This window comes from Ips typographus, linkage group LG1 (genome assembly GCF_016097725.1).
Source record: "Ips typographus isolate SLU linkage group LG1, UJ_Ityp_2.0, whole genome shotgun sequence".
NCBI lineage: Eukaryota > Metazoa > Arthropoda > Insecta > Coleoptera > Curculionidae > Ips > Ips typographus.
This window is the reverse complement of record NC_138422.1, coordinates 3,391,778-3,411,737: the sequence shown is the minus strand read 5'-3', so window position 1 is coordinate 3,411,737 and position 19,960 is coordinate 3,391,778. Positions and strand designations below refer to the sequence as shown.

General features: G+C 35.0%; 1 protein-coding gene across 3 annotated transcripts in view; it reads right to left on the bottom strand.

Annotated features, from left to right (window-relative positions):
* LOC145733459 (uncharacterized) overlaps positions 1 to 19,960 on the bottom strand; it is a 278,672-nt gene that overhangs the window by 57,255 nt on the left and 201,457 nt on the right. The window lies entirely within an intron of this gene.

The window sequence follows — 19,960 nt, the reverse complement described above, 5'->3', positions numbered from 1 at the left end:
AAAGGTCACATTTGTTATTCAACGATTAATGGTTAACAATGCCAGTTAAATTCACTCTAAACTCGATTATTAACATTATAATGCGACATTCGGCCGCCATGGCCAATGACCGTTTCAAGTCGATTATTATCACACAATGGCGTTGTTAGTTTGTTTTTAAACAAATTACCCTCGAAATTGTGAATATTCAAATTGGATGTTCCATTTGTCCTAATAGGGCCACGTTTAATTCAATAGCTACGATTCGATAATTCAATCGGTGACGCGGGATTAATTTTCTGGAATTTCCCGTTTAAATGCGAAAAGAATCCTCTTTTGGTGTGTCTACGCGCATTCCAATCACGGAAAGGTGGAAACTCGTTTTTTCGACCGCTTCTGTTTAATTAAGGTTTGTTTTGTTAATATCCCGACACAATTCCCGTTATTAATTACGGCGTCCGTGAATCCGCCCGAAAATAATATTTTGATAAAGCAAAAGATGAATAGAGACAGACAGCGGAATCTATTTAATATTTGTTCGTTTGCGTTCGAAGAAGGAGAAAACGGAAAATGAAAACGTGACAGTGGAATGAATTCGTTAACGACAATGTACAAATTAAGGTTTTGTTCTAGCCGGTCCGACGTTTTGTGTAAATTATAAATGGTGAATTGTTGGGCAGACAAATAAGTTGAAACGGGCTTTGTAGTAATGTAGGATTTTATTGAAATAATATACAGGGTTTAAGTGAATAACTGCAAAATGTTTAAGGGTTGAACGGTACAAGTTCGAGATATTGACTATTAAATATGGAAATTTTTAAGGCTGTAGCAAGCTAACGGTTGAAGCTATAGCAAAATGGTTTACATTTTCTTGTCTCACTTTCTAAGATCTATCTTTAAAAAACTCAAATTTTGAGTGTTTTTTTGAAAATTTTGAAAATACCATAATAAGATAGATCTTAAAAAAGTAATATAGGAACATGTAAACCGTTTTGCTCTATCTTCAACCTACCTTGTACTTCACATCAAACTCTCAATCTTTATGTAAATACCAAGATAAAAATTCTAAAATTTAACTTAACAATAAACTAAATGAAAACAGCAAAAACACCAATTAAGTAGGGAAAAGTGCATTTTATCAAACTATAAAGGCTTTCACGGCCGGTCAAAACTGAAATATAAAAGTTATCCGGACTTATAAGCCGTGGTCCGCCGCAGACGTGGACGAAACGTCAGGAAGTAATTCCATTGGACCACGGCTTATAAGCCGTTTCATATTTCTAAAGTGCGTTAAATCGATTTTTTTTGCAAAAAAGTCACTTAAATATTTTTGATTTTAACCGCTTTATATACAGGGTGTCCGTTTTACGAGGCTAGAAAATACAGATACAAGAAAGTTTGAATTGGGGCAAAATTGAGCAATTAGGAGTCGGGTAAAATGCCGCTTTAAAAATTTAAAAATTCTTAGTACTTCCGGAGATATTCAAAAAAATCGAAATTTTGAAAATTAGTTTTTATTTTTTACTAATTTATTTGATAAGATAACTGAATACAAATAACACTTTACCATTGTCACTTTTCCTCCTTTACAACGAGGCATTATCATTTTTAATATTTGACGTTTCGTTTTTTAGTTACCATCATCAACTTTTTTTCTTATGAGCGCATTATGATGGTAACTAAAAACCGAAACGTAGGAACTGAAATTTGATATTATCACGTTGTAGAGGAGGAAAAGTGACAATTATAAAGTGTTTTATTGTTTTCAGTTATCTTATAAAATAAATTAGCAAAAAAAATAAAGAGTAATTTCCAAAATTTCGGTTTTTTCGGATATCTCGGGAAGTACTAAGAATTTTTAAATTTTTAAAGCGGAGTTTTGACCACCGGCAGCCAAAACGTTTTTAAAATTCGGACCATTTTGAAAACACCTCAGAATATTTTTTGTTTCATTTATTGAAGTAAATAAAAACATTCTAAGGCAATCTTTCCATTAAGAATGTTTTTGTTTCACTTCAATACTTTCATGAACCAAAAACTTTGATGATTTGTTCAAAAACTAAACTTCCTAAACTAAATGGGTGTCTAACAAACCGCAGTAATTGCTAATAATTAATTGCAATTATCCATTCAGACATGGACAATATATTTTTGGTACTATATTAAGTATTTTCCTCACAAAAAAAATAAAATGTACTTAAATCGGGTGAACTGAGTGATTATTCTATTGAAACTCTCCGTCCAGCGCATTTAATTCGAAAATGCATTATTCAAAATTTTTAGACGTAGCAGAAACGATCGGTTGCTACAGATAAGAGACTTATTTGAATAATTGTTATGACACTCGCTGGTATATGCATAAATACCGAATAGGAATGTAACTGATTCTATTTTTGGTGATCACTCAAATCTTTTCAAGGTTGGCACAGTTTGTCTGGAAAAAAGTGAAGTTTAAAAAACCAAAAATAAGTAAATATTTTGAATTTAACTATATTTGACTTAAACTATTTTCTAGTTATTACATTATTTTGTCATTCTACTGGATGATGGTTTAGAATTCGTTATTAAGTTGTTACAACATTAAATTGGTAACTTATTTTCATTACTTCTTAGGCTTGCTACTCTCATTTAAAAAAGTGGTAATCAGCAAATTCAACTAGGATTTACTCAGAACCAACAAAAAAACCTCTCCTTCATAGCGCCTCTGCGAGTGTAGGGCAATCAGTCAGAATCTATTTATTTAGGACTCCTTAGAGACTCCTTGGTTTCGTTTTTTTTTCTTTTTTTATTATTAAGCCCCTCTGTGTTTGCGCTCGTTCACTGCGCCAGTGAAATTGAGCGGGACGTTTTTTCTCGTCAGCTTCATTGAATTAGCATCCGAAACCTTCTCTCGTAAATAACTCGGGGTCGGATTAAATTAAACGGTTACAAGCCGACCGACTGCAGAAAAATTGTACCGATCAATCAGTCGATTTGGCCGGTTTTCCCATGTTCCGATCCGATTGTTCGGAGGGTGTCGCGGATTAACGACTGAAAGTTTATAATCCGCACGGGTCGCTGATAACTATTTGTCACCGGACTTTGTTCTGTCTTTTTGATGCACGGCCACCATTTTGGGCCGAGTCGTGTTTACGTGCGGTGTGTCCGGAGACTCATTTTTGTCCGGACTTTGCCTAGTTTTTATCTCAATAAACCACTAAAATTATTTTCAATATTAGCATAGCCTAGATTAATTATTAGTGGATACATATCAGAAAAGGTCGAAACACTACTCTAATGAAACCAAATATTTACACACTAACTTACTAACACACTATTTACTGAACTTGGATCGTCAAATATCAGTTTTCAAACGAATCTCATTCGCTTTCTGGTTCGTTCCCTTTCACTGGCACGCAAGCAATTTTAAATCGCCCTTAAACGTCAAAAGGGCCAAATTGGCCGTGAGCTAAAAGGACCTCGAATTTGTCGCCTCGAAGAAACGTGGTTATGCAGATTCATGCACCGAAATGGTCAATAAAGTTTAGGAGGCGAGAGTGTGGAATAAAATTCATAGGACGCAAGACATTTTTTATTGGAGCCCTTAGGCCCTTGTGGCAAAAAGTCTTTTGAATGTTTTATGAAATAGTCGGAGTTTAAAAAACGAGTACTTTTACATGTTAGCTTATATCAAATGTGAATCTTTTTACAAAATCAACGCTTCAAGCATCTAAAGCAACAGCTTTTTAGATGCTGATCCATAAACCTCCACTTTTACAACAAAAAAAAATTCAAAATTATTACCGAACCTAAAATTCGCAACAAATTTATGACGTCTTATTACGCGAAAAGGACGGACGTTGAAAAGGGTGAAAAACTCATTTGCGTCTACTAAAAGGCCCTTTGCCCCTGGAACACGAGCGATGTGGAAAGGGCATTAAAAACTAATTTAGGGCGAAGGAAAAATCCTGCCTTGGTCAGGACCTGAAAGGTCGGAATTTTATTATGTGTTTATTAATGTAGCGATTAATTTATCGACGGCGATGGCATCGCTGACCCTTGGTGTTTTGTACCCTCAGACAAGCCCTGAAGGGTCTTTGTTTGTATCCGTATACACAAGCTGCGTTTATATGAAAAAAACACACGAGTAGAAAAATATTAATAAAACAACATGCGAACATACCCCACCAAAAACCCGGCCCTTGTTTATATCTCTATTTATTTTCCGCTTTCTCCGCCGGTTTTCTTGTCGAGATTTTGATATATCCCGTCCGATTTTTCGGGCGCAGAAGTGGAAACTATGTAAAATGGGTCGGAAAATTATTTGTATAAAAGAAACGCCAGCGAAATGCCATACATCAAAACGATGTTTGGCTCTGCGCCTCAGTATGAGAAAAAAACTGAAAAAATTCGATTTAAATTCAAATCAAAAGTGACGGGCCCGGGGATTTCGTTTTCTATGAAGGCCGACCAGATAAATCCTCACGTCATGCAAAATCTAGATTAAGATGCTTTTAACAGCCCGTTTAAATGACGATCGTTTGTGTAGAATAAGCAGAAATCGTGATGGTACTTTTAAATAATCCATTATCAAAAATTTTAGTGAAAATGGCATTGCAACATGACATTTTCGTTATATTACCAGTTACTTAGGTTCTAGATGGTTTAGGTATATTATGACAACAAATTGTTGAATAAGCTACCTTTTTGTCATATGCAAGATTGTTTAGACATGTTTATTATATTTTGTATAAAATATACCTAGTTTTGTTGAAGTTTTTAATTCTTTACTACTACTCGTACAAGGGTTTCTTCAACATTAATAATATATCACAATGCTAATTGAGGAAGTTGTTGCAGCAGAATTATATTCTGCTTAATTAAAAAATGTTTAACTTATCTTTTTTATTTTCTTGTCAAAAAAGTTGACATTTACCTCAACGTAAGTTGATAAGGTTGCCTTTAGGCAATTAAAACCAATTTCCTTTAAAACTTATCGTATGACAGTAATGGTGAAATTTGCAAATCTTAGAAGTTTGTTTTTATAATATTTATTTTTCTTGAATCTACGAGCAATTGGACTATTTAAGGATATTTTGGAAATAAACCAGATAAAAAAATAAAAACAATCTACAAGAAAAATAGAAAAAATACAATTCTGCTAGAGCTGTAAATATGACACAATAACATTTCGAGAAACGACTTTATATAATTTACCATTGATTTATCGCACAGTCAAATGTCAAATTTTCGGAAAACACACTTTATTTGTGTTTCGTCTAAAACGTCATTTCCATATCCTTAGAATGTCTTTCTTCTTTTTCAAAATCATAAGTAGTAAAATCATTTAACCTTAGATTGAACAGTGGTTGTGGACTATGGTAGCAAAATCTCCTAACCCGATAATACGTAAACTGACCCCTCTAGACTTCAATTTATCGCCTATTAGTTTAAAACACTCTGTATAGGGTTAAAAAAAACTTGGAGAATGTGGACGACCCTTAAAAAAAACTACCCCCTGGTGGCGGGTGTTATTAGTAGTGCCCCAAAAGTTTTCGCTCCATTGCGCCCCATAAACAATGGCACCAGGTGCTTTTTCTTTTTTTTGCGAGGAGGTGCACGCGAACGCTAGGGGTTTGATATTAATTGACTTTCGGGGTACCATACATATACGGGGTGGTTGTTAACACATGGTTACGCTCGCATAATTGATTTTTTTCATCAAACAACCCTTTTCTCCATATAATATAAATCCTTCTCGTTATTTGTATGAGGCACCTGTTTCAACACACTGAATATATTCCAAACAATTTTCAGTCACATCAATCATAATAACGATGATTTATAGGATGGCGTCCCACTTACAGGGTGGAAGTGGTTAATAGTGTTAAATCTCTGATAAATGATCAATGGATGGTCTATCATCGGTCATCGTCTAGTTTAAGTTTTTCTATTGAGTGACCTTTTGTCCTATTTAATTAATGTAATACTGTGGCATTTATACCTTTAGTTCCCAAACAAAATAAAATAAAGAACTTGTTTAAAAATCATTCAAACACTCTCCTTACTTATGTAAACCAATTTAAAAAATTCCTTGTAATATTCTGCATCTGAGTCAAATAAAATAATAATACGAACTAAAAGTCTCTAATGGCCTTATTAATTTAAAAAAAAAATCAAACAAAAAAGGTGTCCGTATAACAAGACGGAAAACTTTTAGCCCTTCGGCTTCGAAACTGATACGCAGAAAGGACGAGAGGAACTTTAATTTGTGCCGCGAACTTCGCAAAAGAAACTTTTCTGTTATTACAAAAATAGTTTTATTAAATTAGAAGGGTCTGTTAATGGAACGAGGAAGCGTTATCTGGCCTCGTGGCAGTTTTATTGGAGGAAATGCGGGCGAGAAAATAGGAAATAAGTCGCTTCTGACTAATTAGTTATCAACTTTTCTAATGGTAATTGAGTACCAGGGAACGCTCTTTACAACTAGATTAACGTCGTAATAAATAGGGATATAAATGCTCATTAAAAACAATAAGATACTTAAGTTTCTTCTGATAATTCCTATCGGATTTTGATGGAATCTTCAAAGCTGAACAGCTTATTCTTTCATCATTTCGAAAAACTTTGATTAATATGAAAAATTGGTCGTTCAATATCCAAATTGCGAGGCTGATATTTTTGTTTTTATAGAAAATGTATTTTGATATGCTATTCAACGATGTATACGACGATAGCGTAATGTGTGATAGACATGTGACCATTAAAACTGAAAATGGGTAATAATAGGTCTGTTTGCAGAGGGAATCTCCAACTAGTAATCAGAGAAATAGGCGACAATCCATTGGCCAAAAGTCAGAAAACGTCATAGTCACGTGAGCATTCAACCAATGAAACTTGACATTTACTGTTTCTGAGTTGGAAACCGGTCAGGGAGTGCCTCTGCGAACAGAACCTAATAATGTGCTTGACGATTTGTACATTTTTTCTATATTTCCTTTTTTTGAAGTCTTTTTCATAAATTATTACAAAATAAATTTACAGGGTGTCAGATAAAGAATTTACTATTATAATACTATATGTAAGTTTCAGTTAAATGGAAGAAAAGTAGCAAAATTCGAGTTAGTAATGTTTTAAATTGATGTTTTGTTGAGACAAGTTGGTGACTAGAATTTGATGTTAAATCCAAAACATAACATTTAAAATAAGCAAGCTTGCTAGCTGGTCATTCATTGAGTTATCTACTTTCGGTAAAATCAAAAGTAATGCCATCTTGAAACACATTTTAGGTACGTTTTCTCCATGCTGCCAAGTGTTCAAAATTTTGATACTTGCTATTTTTTTATAATGAAACGCAGCGTTTTATCGTGCTTCACCCTGTATACAGAGTGTCTGTGTGTTTCAAACTCCACCACTACGGTTATTTGAAGATATACAGGTTCCGTAAAAGTTATTTAGAGGGGGTCTTTTTTGCTTTGCTGTCTCCTTGCTGAGATATTTAATTTTAAAAATGGCCGAAAAAAATTAAATTTTTATTTCTTTCTTCAGATCACTTATTCAAGCTAAATGACAACGATTTTTTGGTGGTGTTTCTTGGTTGTTTTTATCCAGGGTGGAAAGATGCAATCTCAACTGTTTTGTTCAGAACGTTCTTGTAACTTGATAATAAGTATAAATAAAACAAAAACATATTTCTTAAAATTATTAAATCAGTATCAATAATTCAAAAAAAATTACTAGAAACAGTCACTTCATCGATACATTTTATTTGATTACAGTATTGATATTTCACTCTCTTGAACACTTTTCCCGTTAGTGTAGCCATGTCAGCATCATAATTAACGAATTCCAGCAGCAAAATCGTTTTAGGCACGTTAAAAAATTTACGAGTCGTATTAAAGCAAACAAAACGAGGAAAGTCCTAAATTATTCAAGTCATATAATTCCAGTAGTCACAAAAATTTAAATAATCCGTTAAAATAACTCGTAAAAAGTCGTTATCTGGACGTTTACATGACGCTAAATAATCTGGGAAACTTTGTTCGTGCCGCGGGCAGCTTTTAATATTCTATGAGGGTAAAACTGAGGCTCGGTACTACACTATGTAGAACGTTAACCGTATGCATGAGAATAAGGAGCAGAATGAAAAATCCCGTTTACCTGGTTGCATAATTTATTCAAATTTTTCAAGAAGTCAGAGACCATCTGGTGTAAAAAAATGGAGTGCTTGCGTCCCAAACAAAATCGACCTCCAAACAGTCACCCTTTATCGCCGTTTGATTATAACGTATGGCGCCAAATCCTCCTTATTATTAATACCTCCGGGAAGTTAGTTCCCATCTAGGACCGGCTTTAGTGCCTCATAAATTTGACAATAAAATGCAGATTCTCAAAGAAATCGCCGGTATAATGGCGCGGCCCTTTTAGGACTTCTTTTTTCCTTCCAAAGGAAATGGTTCCGGATAAGTTTTTACATAAATCTTTTCCACTTTCTGAGCGAAAAGTCTCGTTACCAAAGTTATTGAAATATTATTAAGGACAAATCGGAAACTTTCTACCCTCCAAACAATGGACTAGGACGCTTAAAGGATTGTTTATAACCCAGAAATAAATTATTAGCAGCGCGGGCTGGTTCCATTTTGACAGTAATGGCGATAGTTTTGACAGTGTTGCCGGGTGTAGTAGACAAAATATAATAGTAGGGCGACCGTTATATAAAATTCGACCAACCCTTGTTTCACTACAACTTGACAAAACTCGACAACATTGCAAGTGATTTAAGTACCATAGTACTGAAAACTATTATCTTTGATTTCAATCTATAATTGGCTGTTTATTATAAGTTTCATTTAGTTTTTGTTCATTTTTTTCTTTTTCGTTGGGTACTATATCTTTTTCGTAATTTTCTTTTTTCACTTTATCTTTGTGTTTTTCTATTTTTAATTGCTTTCACTTTAACTAGTTTTATTTTTTTACTTTCAGTCTTATTTTCCCATCATTGCTCCACTGGGTGTTTTGTACCAAAAGTAGTCGTGTTACACGAGGAATATTATCTTTGAATTGCTAAGTAGGTACTTAACGGTCAATAAAAGAAGATATTCACAATAATGGAGGTATTATAATCTTTCCGGAAGAAGAGAGTTTTTCCATATAACTAATCCTAACACTTCACCCTTTGGCGTTTTAAAAGCTCGTGATTAAAATATGACGAATTTAAAATTCGATTCTTTTAAAGGGACAAAAGGCTTCGGGCAGGGCTCTAGACAGATCGATTGAAGGGCTTTAAATATTTATTATTTAACTCACTTTACGATCAAATCATCAGCGGGTCTGACAGTCGCAGAAAGGGGTGGTCCAAAACAGTGAAAAATCGAACGAAACTGACAAATCGGTTTATTTTCGTCCCGATTAGTAAAGACAACACCGAAATGCAAACCGACAACAAACTTTCAAGTAAATCGCTCGTTAGCTGTATAACGAATGTTGTCTTAGGGCCGAAGGCACAAACAAATAAATAACGACGCGATTGCTCGGCCTCGTGTTTGCCTTAAATGGTTTCAGTTGTACTTTACCAGTGATAAAACTGTGAAGTGCTAAAAGCCCTATTTATCTAAGTGCTAGTGTGTTGTACCGGAAGAATGCCGTAAAACTCTTGACGAGAGTGTTTAGAATGGGAGCTGTTATTGTTATTATAATTATCTTTTTGGGACAACTTGACAGTTCACCCTACTTAATCGGGTGTTAATTATGGTGTTTTATTGACAAAATTAAACATTATTATGGCCCATTCAATGTCAAGTTTCCAGGCTCTAAGGAAACGTCAGATTGACAGCAATGTAGTTCATGTGAAAAACCACTATCCGGACATAAGAGAATTTTGTTTATTTGACAATGCAAGATTAGTCTGTTTCTTTGGTAACTACCCTCCGGTTAAATTTTAAATAACAGAAAACCCCAGAAGGACAACAAAATTTATTCATGAAACAAGCTTTTATGGTGTAATATTTTTGAGATAAAATCTTATCTTTTGATAGTTAGGAAATTAGCTTTTTGTATTCAATTTTTATAATATAAAAAATACGTAAAAAATGAACAGTGTAATATACAGGATGATCCAGTTAATACACAGCAACAATGAAAAAACATTCTGCAATAAACAAAGTTGTTTTGAGTTTGTTTGTACTCACGGTGGTGATCCTTTAAATGTCACTGAAAAGGTCTTATAAAATATAAAATGTTTTTAAAACTTTTGTGTGTCACGTGATATTACTCTTTCGCTGATGCAGTGATGACAAAAAGCAGTCGGAGCAAAAACAAACGTAACCACTGTCGAAATTCCTATATTTTCTGTGTGATCCATTTTATTAACTTTGATACAAAATTGAAACAGAAAAACTGTAAGATATCTTCTAAACTGTTTAACTAAAAAGTGCTTGCAACAGTGATAAATCAAATTTTAGTTTTTTACAATAGAAAACGTACTTAAAAACGTGATTTGCAACATATTTCCAAAAAAGTTAAAAACTCAACTGAGGGCAAATTGTTATTTTGAAGAAATAGTCGAACGACATACAACCTTTTTGGATCAGAAAAATATTGGGTGAGGTTTGGTTTCAAAAACAAAAAATTGGCAAAATGCGCCTATTAAAAAGAAAACAGAAAATCAGGTCCTTTAAGAAAAAATAAACTGATAATGGTTCTCAAAATACTTCAAAAATTATCGTTTACAAAAATGTTCAACTCGCTTCTCTTTAAACCTTGTCCTTAATCTTCATTCTTTTGAACAAGGTTCTTCTTACTACCTACAAAATTATCCACATATCCTTGAAAATAATCCTCCTGATAAAATTAACAGCCCTTTAATAACATAGCCCTTAATCCACCACTAAACCAAAACCTTAGAGGAATCATTTCCTAAATAGGCACATACAACTTTGTGCGGCACTCATTAAATTTTCAAAACACTCTTAGAACTAGAATATCCTGCAGCTTTCGTCGTCTAGGGAGGAAAACTGGGGTTTTCGCGGTCTGCATGGCGTATATGTTCAGTTCTCCGGGGGGTCTAGCAAGAAAATCGCGACCAAAAACTTGCACCGAATAGTAAAATAGCACCTTTTTCCTCGACTCGGATGTGTTTGTTATCTGTTTCCGGCGTTATCTACTAGCGGTTTAGCGTTTTATCCAGGTCCTGGCGGAATCCTGCACGAAACGCCATGAGTTATGTAAATGATTTGGACTCGAAATTGTCTTTATTATTAAGGTGACTTATTTTATAATTTAAATTTTAAAAGCTGTACTAAAATTAGGAAATTAAATAGTCATGCTTGCAGACATTTAGAGTTATTATTGTTGGCATCTTAAAAATGTACCCAACTTAGTAGGAAGTGTCCTAAATTGTCATTTTATAACCTCAAAAACAACTGAATTATCTTCCTACAACATTTTGTCGTCGCGTTCTGTCCATTTACTTAAATCCTTTAAGCTCAACAAGGACAGAAGCTGACGGCTAGCGATTATTAAGGGTGTAGAGACGTCCAGTTGTTCGTTTATCAAACAAACTAAATTGAGGGGTAATTCGGATAAATTGAGTTCTGATGCTTAAAGAAACTACCAAAGTTGTGACTTAAATTAAGACATCTTCGACGCATTTCTAGTGTGAAAGTATGGGAATTAATAAGATCTCTAAGATAAAATTAGAGCTTATACAGGATGTTCCATTCTCGCGAGTGTAGTCTCCAAGATTTTTCGTTAGTACAAAAAATGCAACCTAATCTAAAAGGGAGAGTTCCTGTGCGATAGTTCCTATTACACCGCTTAACTATTCATCTTTAGATTTATCAATTAACAATTGCTGTAATATACGCAAATACTGGACATACTCTAGACTATAATAAATTCTTGGGTTTTGTAAAGTGCAAACAACAACAATTTTCGTTTAAAACTTTTCGAAAAATACTCCCAAAAACCATACAAGGCACGTCAAATATTTTTAATTTTTCTTGGTAAATTCATTAATTTGCCGGAAACGAACAGCATTACGAGTAAACAACAACTTTTTCTAACAATTCGACGGCACGAAGTAAACCGTTAGGTAATAATTGATTCTAGAGGAATAAAGACCAGGAATGCGTTTCACATCAAACCCAATAAATTCCTCTGGTCTCGTATCAGAACCTCGGTATAAAATTAACCCCGTGGCGAGATAAAGAATCAAAGAGTCGTGGATTAAAATATTTCGATGCTATACCAACAACATACAAAGCGGTCGTGATCTTCGATGGCCATTAAATTATGGTCTCCGGTGGACTTTGTGTGTTAGTTGTCGAACAAGACGGGATAAATAAACTTGACCAACAAAATGCGCTTTAAGTCGACAAGTGGTGGGGATTTACATTCAGTGGCGGAGCCTTAATGTTACAAGTACGTAAAACAAACGAATGTTTCATTCAATTCAAGAATAACTTAATAAAACTTAGACTGAAAAAAAATATGAAATGCTCATCAAACACACAAAAATCACAATACAAGAACGGATAACTTTGTGTAACAATTTTTGTTTTTAGTTTTTTTTAAATAGATGCATTTGTTATAAACCAATCAACACAACAATACTTAAGTGATCTTTAACACTTTTAAATTATAATAACTAACCTATCCTAATCTATGGTTCATTTTTTTCCCGGCGGTTACATCATCAAGTGCTCCGCCATATTGAAATTTACGCACGCGTTTATTACAAGCTAGGCTATCCATCTTAATGGCTGCCAGAGGCCTCTGGCACGTTAAAACAATTCATAGTAAGCTTTAAGAAGGTTTCAGAGGGCCTCTGGCAATACAAAATGGCTGCTAGAGGCTTCTGGCACGTTAAAACACAATTCATAGTAAGCTTAAGAAGGTTTCAGAGGCCTATGGCAATTCAAAATGGCTGCCAGAGGCCTCTGGCACGTTAAAAACCACAATTCATAGTAAGCTTAAGAACGTTTCAGAGGCCTCTGGCATTTCAAAATGGCTGCCAGAGGCCTCTGGAACGTTAAAAACAATTCATAGTAAGCTAAAGAAGGTTTCAGAGGCCTCTGGCAATTTAAAATGGCTGCCAGAGGCCTCTGGCACGTTAAAAACAATTCATAGTAAGCTTAAGAAGGTTACAGAGGCCTCTGGCAATACAAAATGGCTGTTAGAGGCTTCTAGCACGTTAAAAACAATTCATAGTAAGCTTAAGAACGTTTCAGAGGCCTCTGGCAATTTAAAATGGCTGCCAGAGGCCTCTGGCACGTTAAAAACAATTCATAGTAAGCTTAAGAAGGTTACAGAGGCCTCTGGCAATACAAAATGGCTGTTAGAGGCTTCTAGCACGTTAAAAACAATTCATAGTAAGCTTAAGAACGTTTCAGAGGCCTCTGGCAATTTAAAATGGCTGCCAGAGGCCTCTGGCACGTTAAAAACAATTCATAGTAAGCTTAAGAAGGTTTCAGAGGCCTCTGGCAATTCAAAATGGCTGCCAGAGGCCTCTGGCACGTTAAAAACAATTCATAGTAAACTTAAGAAGGTTTCAGAGGCCTCTGGTAATACAAAATGGCTGCTAGAGGCTTCTGGCACGTTAAAAACAATTCATAGTAAGCTTAAGAAGGTTTCAGAGGCCTCTGGCAATACAAAATGGTGCTAGAGGCTGTCCTGGCACGTTAAAAACAATTCATAGTAAGCTTAAGAAGTTGCACTTCGTAGAAATGATAGTCGAGAAAACCATTTTAACTGTTCTTCAGATCATTTTTTTTGTCGCAAATCAAAATTTGCTGTTTTCACTGTGTAAAAGACAGATAGTGTAAAAATTATCAAAATTTGTATTTTAATAGATTAAATCTGCAATTAATCCAGATGGTACGCATATGCTACTGTCAACTAGTAAAATTCCAAGATTAAAGGACAATTATGTATGTATTTTTAGTGGTAATAAACAACTATTGGGTGTAACGACTAAGTAGTCCATTCTAAATGAAGACGTGCGTGCTTGTTCAATAATTCCGGCACATAAAAGAAAACTAACTGCGACCACCTAAGTGCGAGGTTATGGAGGGCGGGTGTTAATGAACAGGCCTCAGTTACATTATAACCGAATGAATTTACGACCCCGCTCTTCCATCTTGAAGCCGCCAAGACATAGCAATTTTTACTTGTCCGGTTGCTTTTTCATTAATCGAATTAATTCCATTTGTAACGTTACAGCTCGAAGAGGAGGATAGAAAAACGGTTTTTTTCACCGGATAGGAAGTTATCTCGGGGGCTCATTACTCGATTCACTGGAAGGAAAGGGCCACTTTAAAAGCAGGATTCCTAACTCGCAGCCGATATAATTAAAAGCTAGCGAAAAATTAAAAACTATCTTTTTTCGGGCGAGGCATTTTCCAGTTCTGCAAACGTCGCCAGTGGCGAAATTATACGGGTTTTATTTTCTTCATTAGCGGGGGGAATTTATGGTTTTGTGTCTTTTTAAAAGAGTAGACCGGAAATCAAATAAAATACTAAGTTGCAGCTGAAGAGATTACTAAAAAGAACGCCTGAATAAAAGTGGACGTTGCAGTTACTGAAACTTACTAATTTAAATCTGCAAGTTATTCATTATTCATTTAGTCCCAAAACACTATGTTGAATGTTGAAAAGCATACCCGACGAATAAAATATAACGAATTTGTACTTCGTAATTTGTAATGATCAAAAAAAGAAAAAACCGTATATCTAGGACACATAATATAAATACGAAGTACCAACCCTTGTAACTAATCATGGAGGGGAAGATAGACGAAAGGAGGGGAATGGAAAGGAAGAAGATGTCATGGCTAATGAAATAATATGCGGAATATGCACAAGAAGAAGAAGTACTTCGTACACATCATTGGGAAGACTTATCCTTGATCACCTAATAGGTGACTATAGAACAATAAGATATTAAAGAACCTAAGGAAAGAATTGCTGATATTTTGAAAATTCAATTCCATATAGAGGATATTGATGTTTCTGTTTCAGTTCATTCAACTTTTCCATCATAAATAAGTTCTTTTGTGTATGACGCCAGAATACTAGTTAAGTTTTAAAAAAATCGAGTTTATCCAACACATGACAGTTATGACTGTCATTTTAGACAAGTAACTCAAACTACTACAACAAGTCAAACTCAAATAGCACACTAGTGTTGTTATAATCCATAACTCACGTTCATATTTAAAGTAGTATTTCTGTTTATTTATTTCTATTACAAGCAGAGTACACATTGATATCGAAATTAAAGGAAAACCGGTAACGATTTATTCGAATTTGTAATTGGTCCAGTCAATGTAAAATTCATTGGTTCATTGGAACCAGACACTCCCATATCGGTACAGCTGCTGATAGTGCTAGAAAGACCCCGACGCATTAGAACCTTGTATTTGTTCACTTAGTTCTCTATTTCATGTCGGTTCTAATGTCTTGGTCCTCTTTGGTTTACTCTTAGGGTGCTTTAGCGCACTAGTGACTGTAAATCCCTCAATACGTAACTCCCAGGAAGCTAGGTAATCGATCATTACCGTGCTAGTAGTAGATAATAGTTATTTACATTACTAGTGGGGTATGAGCATTTTTATAGTCACGAGTGGGAGTGTTGCCACGACGAGGTCGTAGACCGAGTTGTGGTTGATCACACGAGTACGTTAATTTGCCATACCCACGGGTGATGTAGAACATTTTATCTACGACCATCAGAAGCAGCGTAAAGTAAGAAGAAAATTCATATTTTGTGCAATGTGAACTATTTAGGAACGTCTCGTATATGCTTGCTACGGGTAGTTATTGTTACCCTTAAATTTTGTCATCTACGCTGTACTGTTTTGGTGTTGTTGCTATGGTGGCCATTTGTTTCCACATATTACTTAAGCGACAATTTAACAGTGTCAGTCACAAATTTTTAAAAGTGCATTTCGTTATGAACATGTCTGAAGAACTTCCGTCAGATATTGAAGAAGCTGCCGCAAACGTGGTATCTGGCTTGTTGCCTGCCAAGTCAAAGGCGATATGAAAAATGTATCAAAGTTATGTTTAAATTCAATAAACAATTACAGCAGAAATTTTCATTTAAAGTTGTTTTATCGCACTAGTGCGATAAAATCGATTATATCGCACTAGTGCGGTAAAATCGCTCATTACGTAACTCAAAATGAGCTATGTAATGAATGATTACCATGCTAGGAGTAGATAAAACATTGTATGCCACTCATGTGTTATGTTTTCCAAGTCACATTTAGAGATTAGAGAGAAAGATTTTTAGAGATTAGAGAATTTATAGTACTCAGCCTAACGGCCTCGTGGTATAAATCTTTCTCGCGTGACTTATTTTCAACATAACACACTAGTACCATAAATAACTATTACCAGTTATGGGCTTTGTGAGTTATGGAAAACTGTAGAAAATGTTTGAAGAATATGTTGATAATACCCTTCTTGAAAACAAGATTTTGCTGATTTTCATCCCTTTAGAAACATTTTAGAAGATTGAACATTTTCCACATTGCCTAAGCTAGTACTCTGATGGGGTTCTTAATTATAAAAACTATAGGAATTCCATCAGGAACAGAAGATAATTTGAATTATGTCAGTTTTAGTGAATACTGGGAAATTTATGCACTCACATTATTATCTACTGAGTAAAAGCTAGCAAAATAATCACAAAAACTGGTTACAATATCCGGTGTCATAATAATTACTTGTCATCAAATTTTACAACTTTTGTATAATTTAACTGACCTTGTAGTTCTTACCGTTTAGAAGATCCAATTGGACAACTCTGCTTATACAAGTCTACCTTGTATAATAGTATACACATTTGTCTTCATTTTCTTTTCAACATTGATTGATTCGCACTCAAATTCACACATATGACGAAAAAACATGGTTTCTTAATGCACTCGAGGGGCAAAGAAAAAATCGATTCCGGCCCTCCTGCACTTAGAGCTGTGTATATTACGTGTATCTCGTCTGTATCAGAAAGGGCCATTAGTCATACTTACCACCCCACCTGAAACATGTGTTTGTCGCTGACAAACAGCGACACTAATGATCGAAAAACCAAGCGACGAAACGTTGTTCCCCTATTAAATCGTGCGGTCTCAGCTGTCAAGGTGTCTTGTAGCGTTTTAAAAAATCTGCACTGACTGACATTGGAAGTGAGTGTTTAATTTTAGGACGCCACTGGTGAGATTCGAACCCCGTCGACACCAACATCTAAAGCTTCGACACATTGAAGAGGTTCAGGTGTAGCCACTCAAAGTGTCGTGCGTAAGTGTAATAAAACGGATCGAAACGTCAAGAGCAGCGCAACACACCCAGAATATCTCGCTTTACAACCACTCGAAATCGATTGCGGTAAAAATTCTTAAACGAACCCTTCTTCGTCTACTTCTATATATCTTGAGAAAGTTAACATTCCTGGGGCGGTGCGCGCAAACTTCCGGCCCACAGCCATTAATATTTTAAAGGCAACAATCTCAAATTAATAAGTTTCCGTCCAAGTTTTCTATAATTAATACACAATCCCGGAGCGAAACTGGATGCGGCGTTTACTCAAATCGAGCCCGAATTAATTTTAATCGAGTTTAGTGTCGCTTTGAACGTGTTCTTTGAGGTTTTCATTCACTTTTATGTATTTTTGTATAAACCATTTACCCCGAGGATAGCAAACATCAAAACTACTCTGTTAATGATTTAGGAATTACATAATATTTCATTTAAAACCCTGCGGCTTATCTGCATTACACAATTGATTTCACTCATTTTTAAGCGGAAAAAACAAACCACAGACATAAATTAATGCAAACAGTAATCGAGAAACAAAAGTTTAACGAAACTATAACCAAACGGGAACGGGTGCTGGAGGATAATAGAAAAGCTGGGGGTTCAATTAACATACTCTGTTGTCTGCTGCTATAGAGTTGCAGAATAATTGCGCGCGCTATTTGATTTAGCATTTCGTTACATTATCTTCCTATTTGCCCAGGCTAATTTGAGAATTCGAGCTGGGGAGAGGCTTTTGTTACACGACGGTTCACTTTGAATTTCTCCTAGTGGCGGTTTTCATATCCCTAAATTTGCAGGCTGGAATGTCCTAGGTGCCAAACACCATCCTTCTAATGATCAAAATGCTGCTACTTAAACTCGAAAATGGACACTTTCCCCAGGTTATTTAATAAGTGAAACTCAACAGAGTTAATCTCATAACTACAGAACACTTGAAACTCAAATTTTCACTACTAAAGTCACTTTGCTTACCCATGACAAAACAAAGAGGAGTGTCGGCAAGGAATAGAGAAGATGTTGACAGGATAAATGAAAAATGCTTTTGTTCAGGAGTGGACAGATAATGACTGACAAGAAAAAGGAACTTAATTTGATCACTTTTCACTACTTCGTATTTTGCTTTTGTATTGCACCGCTACTAAACTGCTGCTCACCACCTTCTGAAGATTCAGAACTCTTGCAATCCAGTTTATATCTCTTCAACTCGCTTTTGTTCTTCAAATATCAAAAAACTAAAATAAAAATATGGACTTCATGTTCTAGAAAAAGTCAATAGTTTTTAAAATGTCTTTAAAATGTGCTCTTAGTTTACTATCAGTAGATTAGTGTACTACTATACTAACCTTACTAAGTTTTGCATATAATATTAAGCTAGTCTAATTTTGCTGTAGCTTTTAGTTCACTTTTATTTTCATTCAAGCCTAAACATCCATCACTGAGAAATTTTTTAATTGGATACACTTGCGGCGCCAGAAAATGAGTTCCAATCAAAATACTCGCGCCGTTGACAGACCGAGTTTGTCTACCTCTTGTACTTGTGTCGGTTTGTTTGTGATTCTTCTCAACGTCTCCAACTTTTGCCAACATTGCTATAAATAGCGACATAGCAGTGCGGTGCTGAAACATAGCGCCTCTATCGAACCAACTTATAAAAGGGGCACGCCCCTGGACGGTCATCAAGAGAAATTAAATTTGAAACACCTAAGCCTTCGGCCAATCTATTTACATTCCAAAACTAATTGCACCATGTTAACGTACTTTATTGCGGACTCTCGGCTCTCGCAGAATGTTGGATGACATCAAAAGACGGCCGTAATGTCTGTCACGATTGACATAGTGCCGTCCGTCGTGGAAGATGTCGTTGGGTGCTCTTTGGTGGTCTTCTCAGTGGATTCCCTTGAATTCAAAGACGGGAGTGTTTGTTTTGTTTGACCGATACAATTTGTAACTTTACTACCTGTTGATTTTAGTATTAGCATTCACCTGTAGTAAATATTAGAAGCGGTGTTCTTATTTCAAATAATTACATAAAAACACTAGTCAATTGGATTTAAATTTGGTTTTTAGAGGTCAGAGGATTCAAGTCTTCCCCATCCTGTTAGCCCCTAATAAACCTCACAACTCACTGTCCTGATAAACCGATAATTTGAAAACTTGGCTGACTTTTGATTCGCTTTCTTGATGATCCCACAATTTGATTTAATTTTGTTCATTTTGGTTAAATTAAGAAAACATGGAATGGTTCAAGATGAAGTTTCAGTAGACTCTATTCGGATTGAGGAATCTTAGAAATATTTCGATTTTACAAAACATTTTTCACTGAATAGTCTCTCGTCGAAAGATTGAATTGTCTACAAAACTGTAAATCTCATCAACTTTGACTGTTTTTTTTTGTAGTTTGACAGTAAAAAATGAATGAATTAACTGAAAGATGATTGTTTTAATACTCAAATTTAACTCAAAAAAATAAATGTTTTATTTGACAGTTTTACAGTAAAAAATGATGAAAGTTTTATTACTTAAAGTTAGCACTTTAATGAGAGTTTGAAATTTTGAATTATTTTCAGCTAAATTCAGGAAAAACCATAATTTTTAATATGAAACACTGCTCATTTCTGCTGCTCATTAATTACTGATGAGTGTTTTTGGAAAAAGTTTAATTTGGCAACATTAGAACAATTTT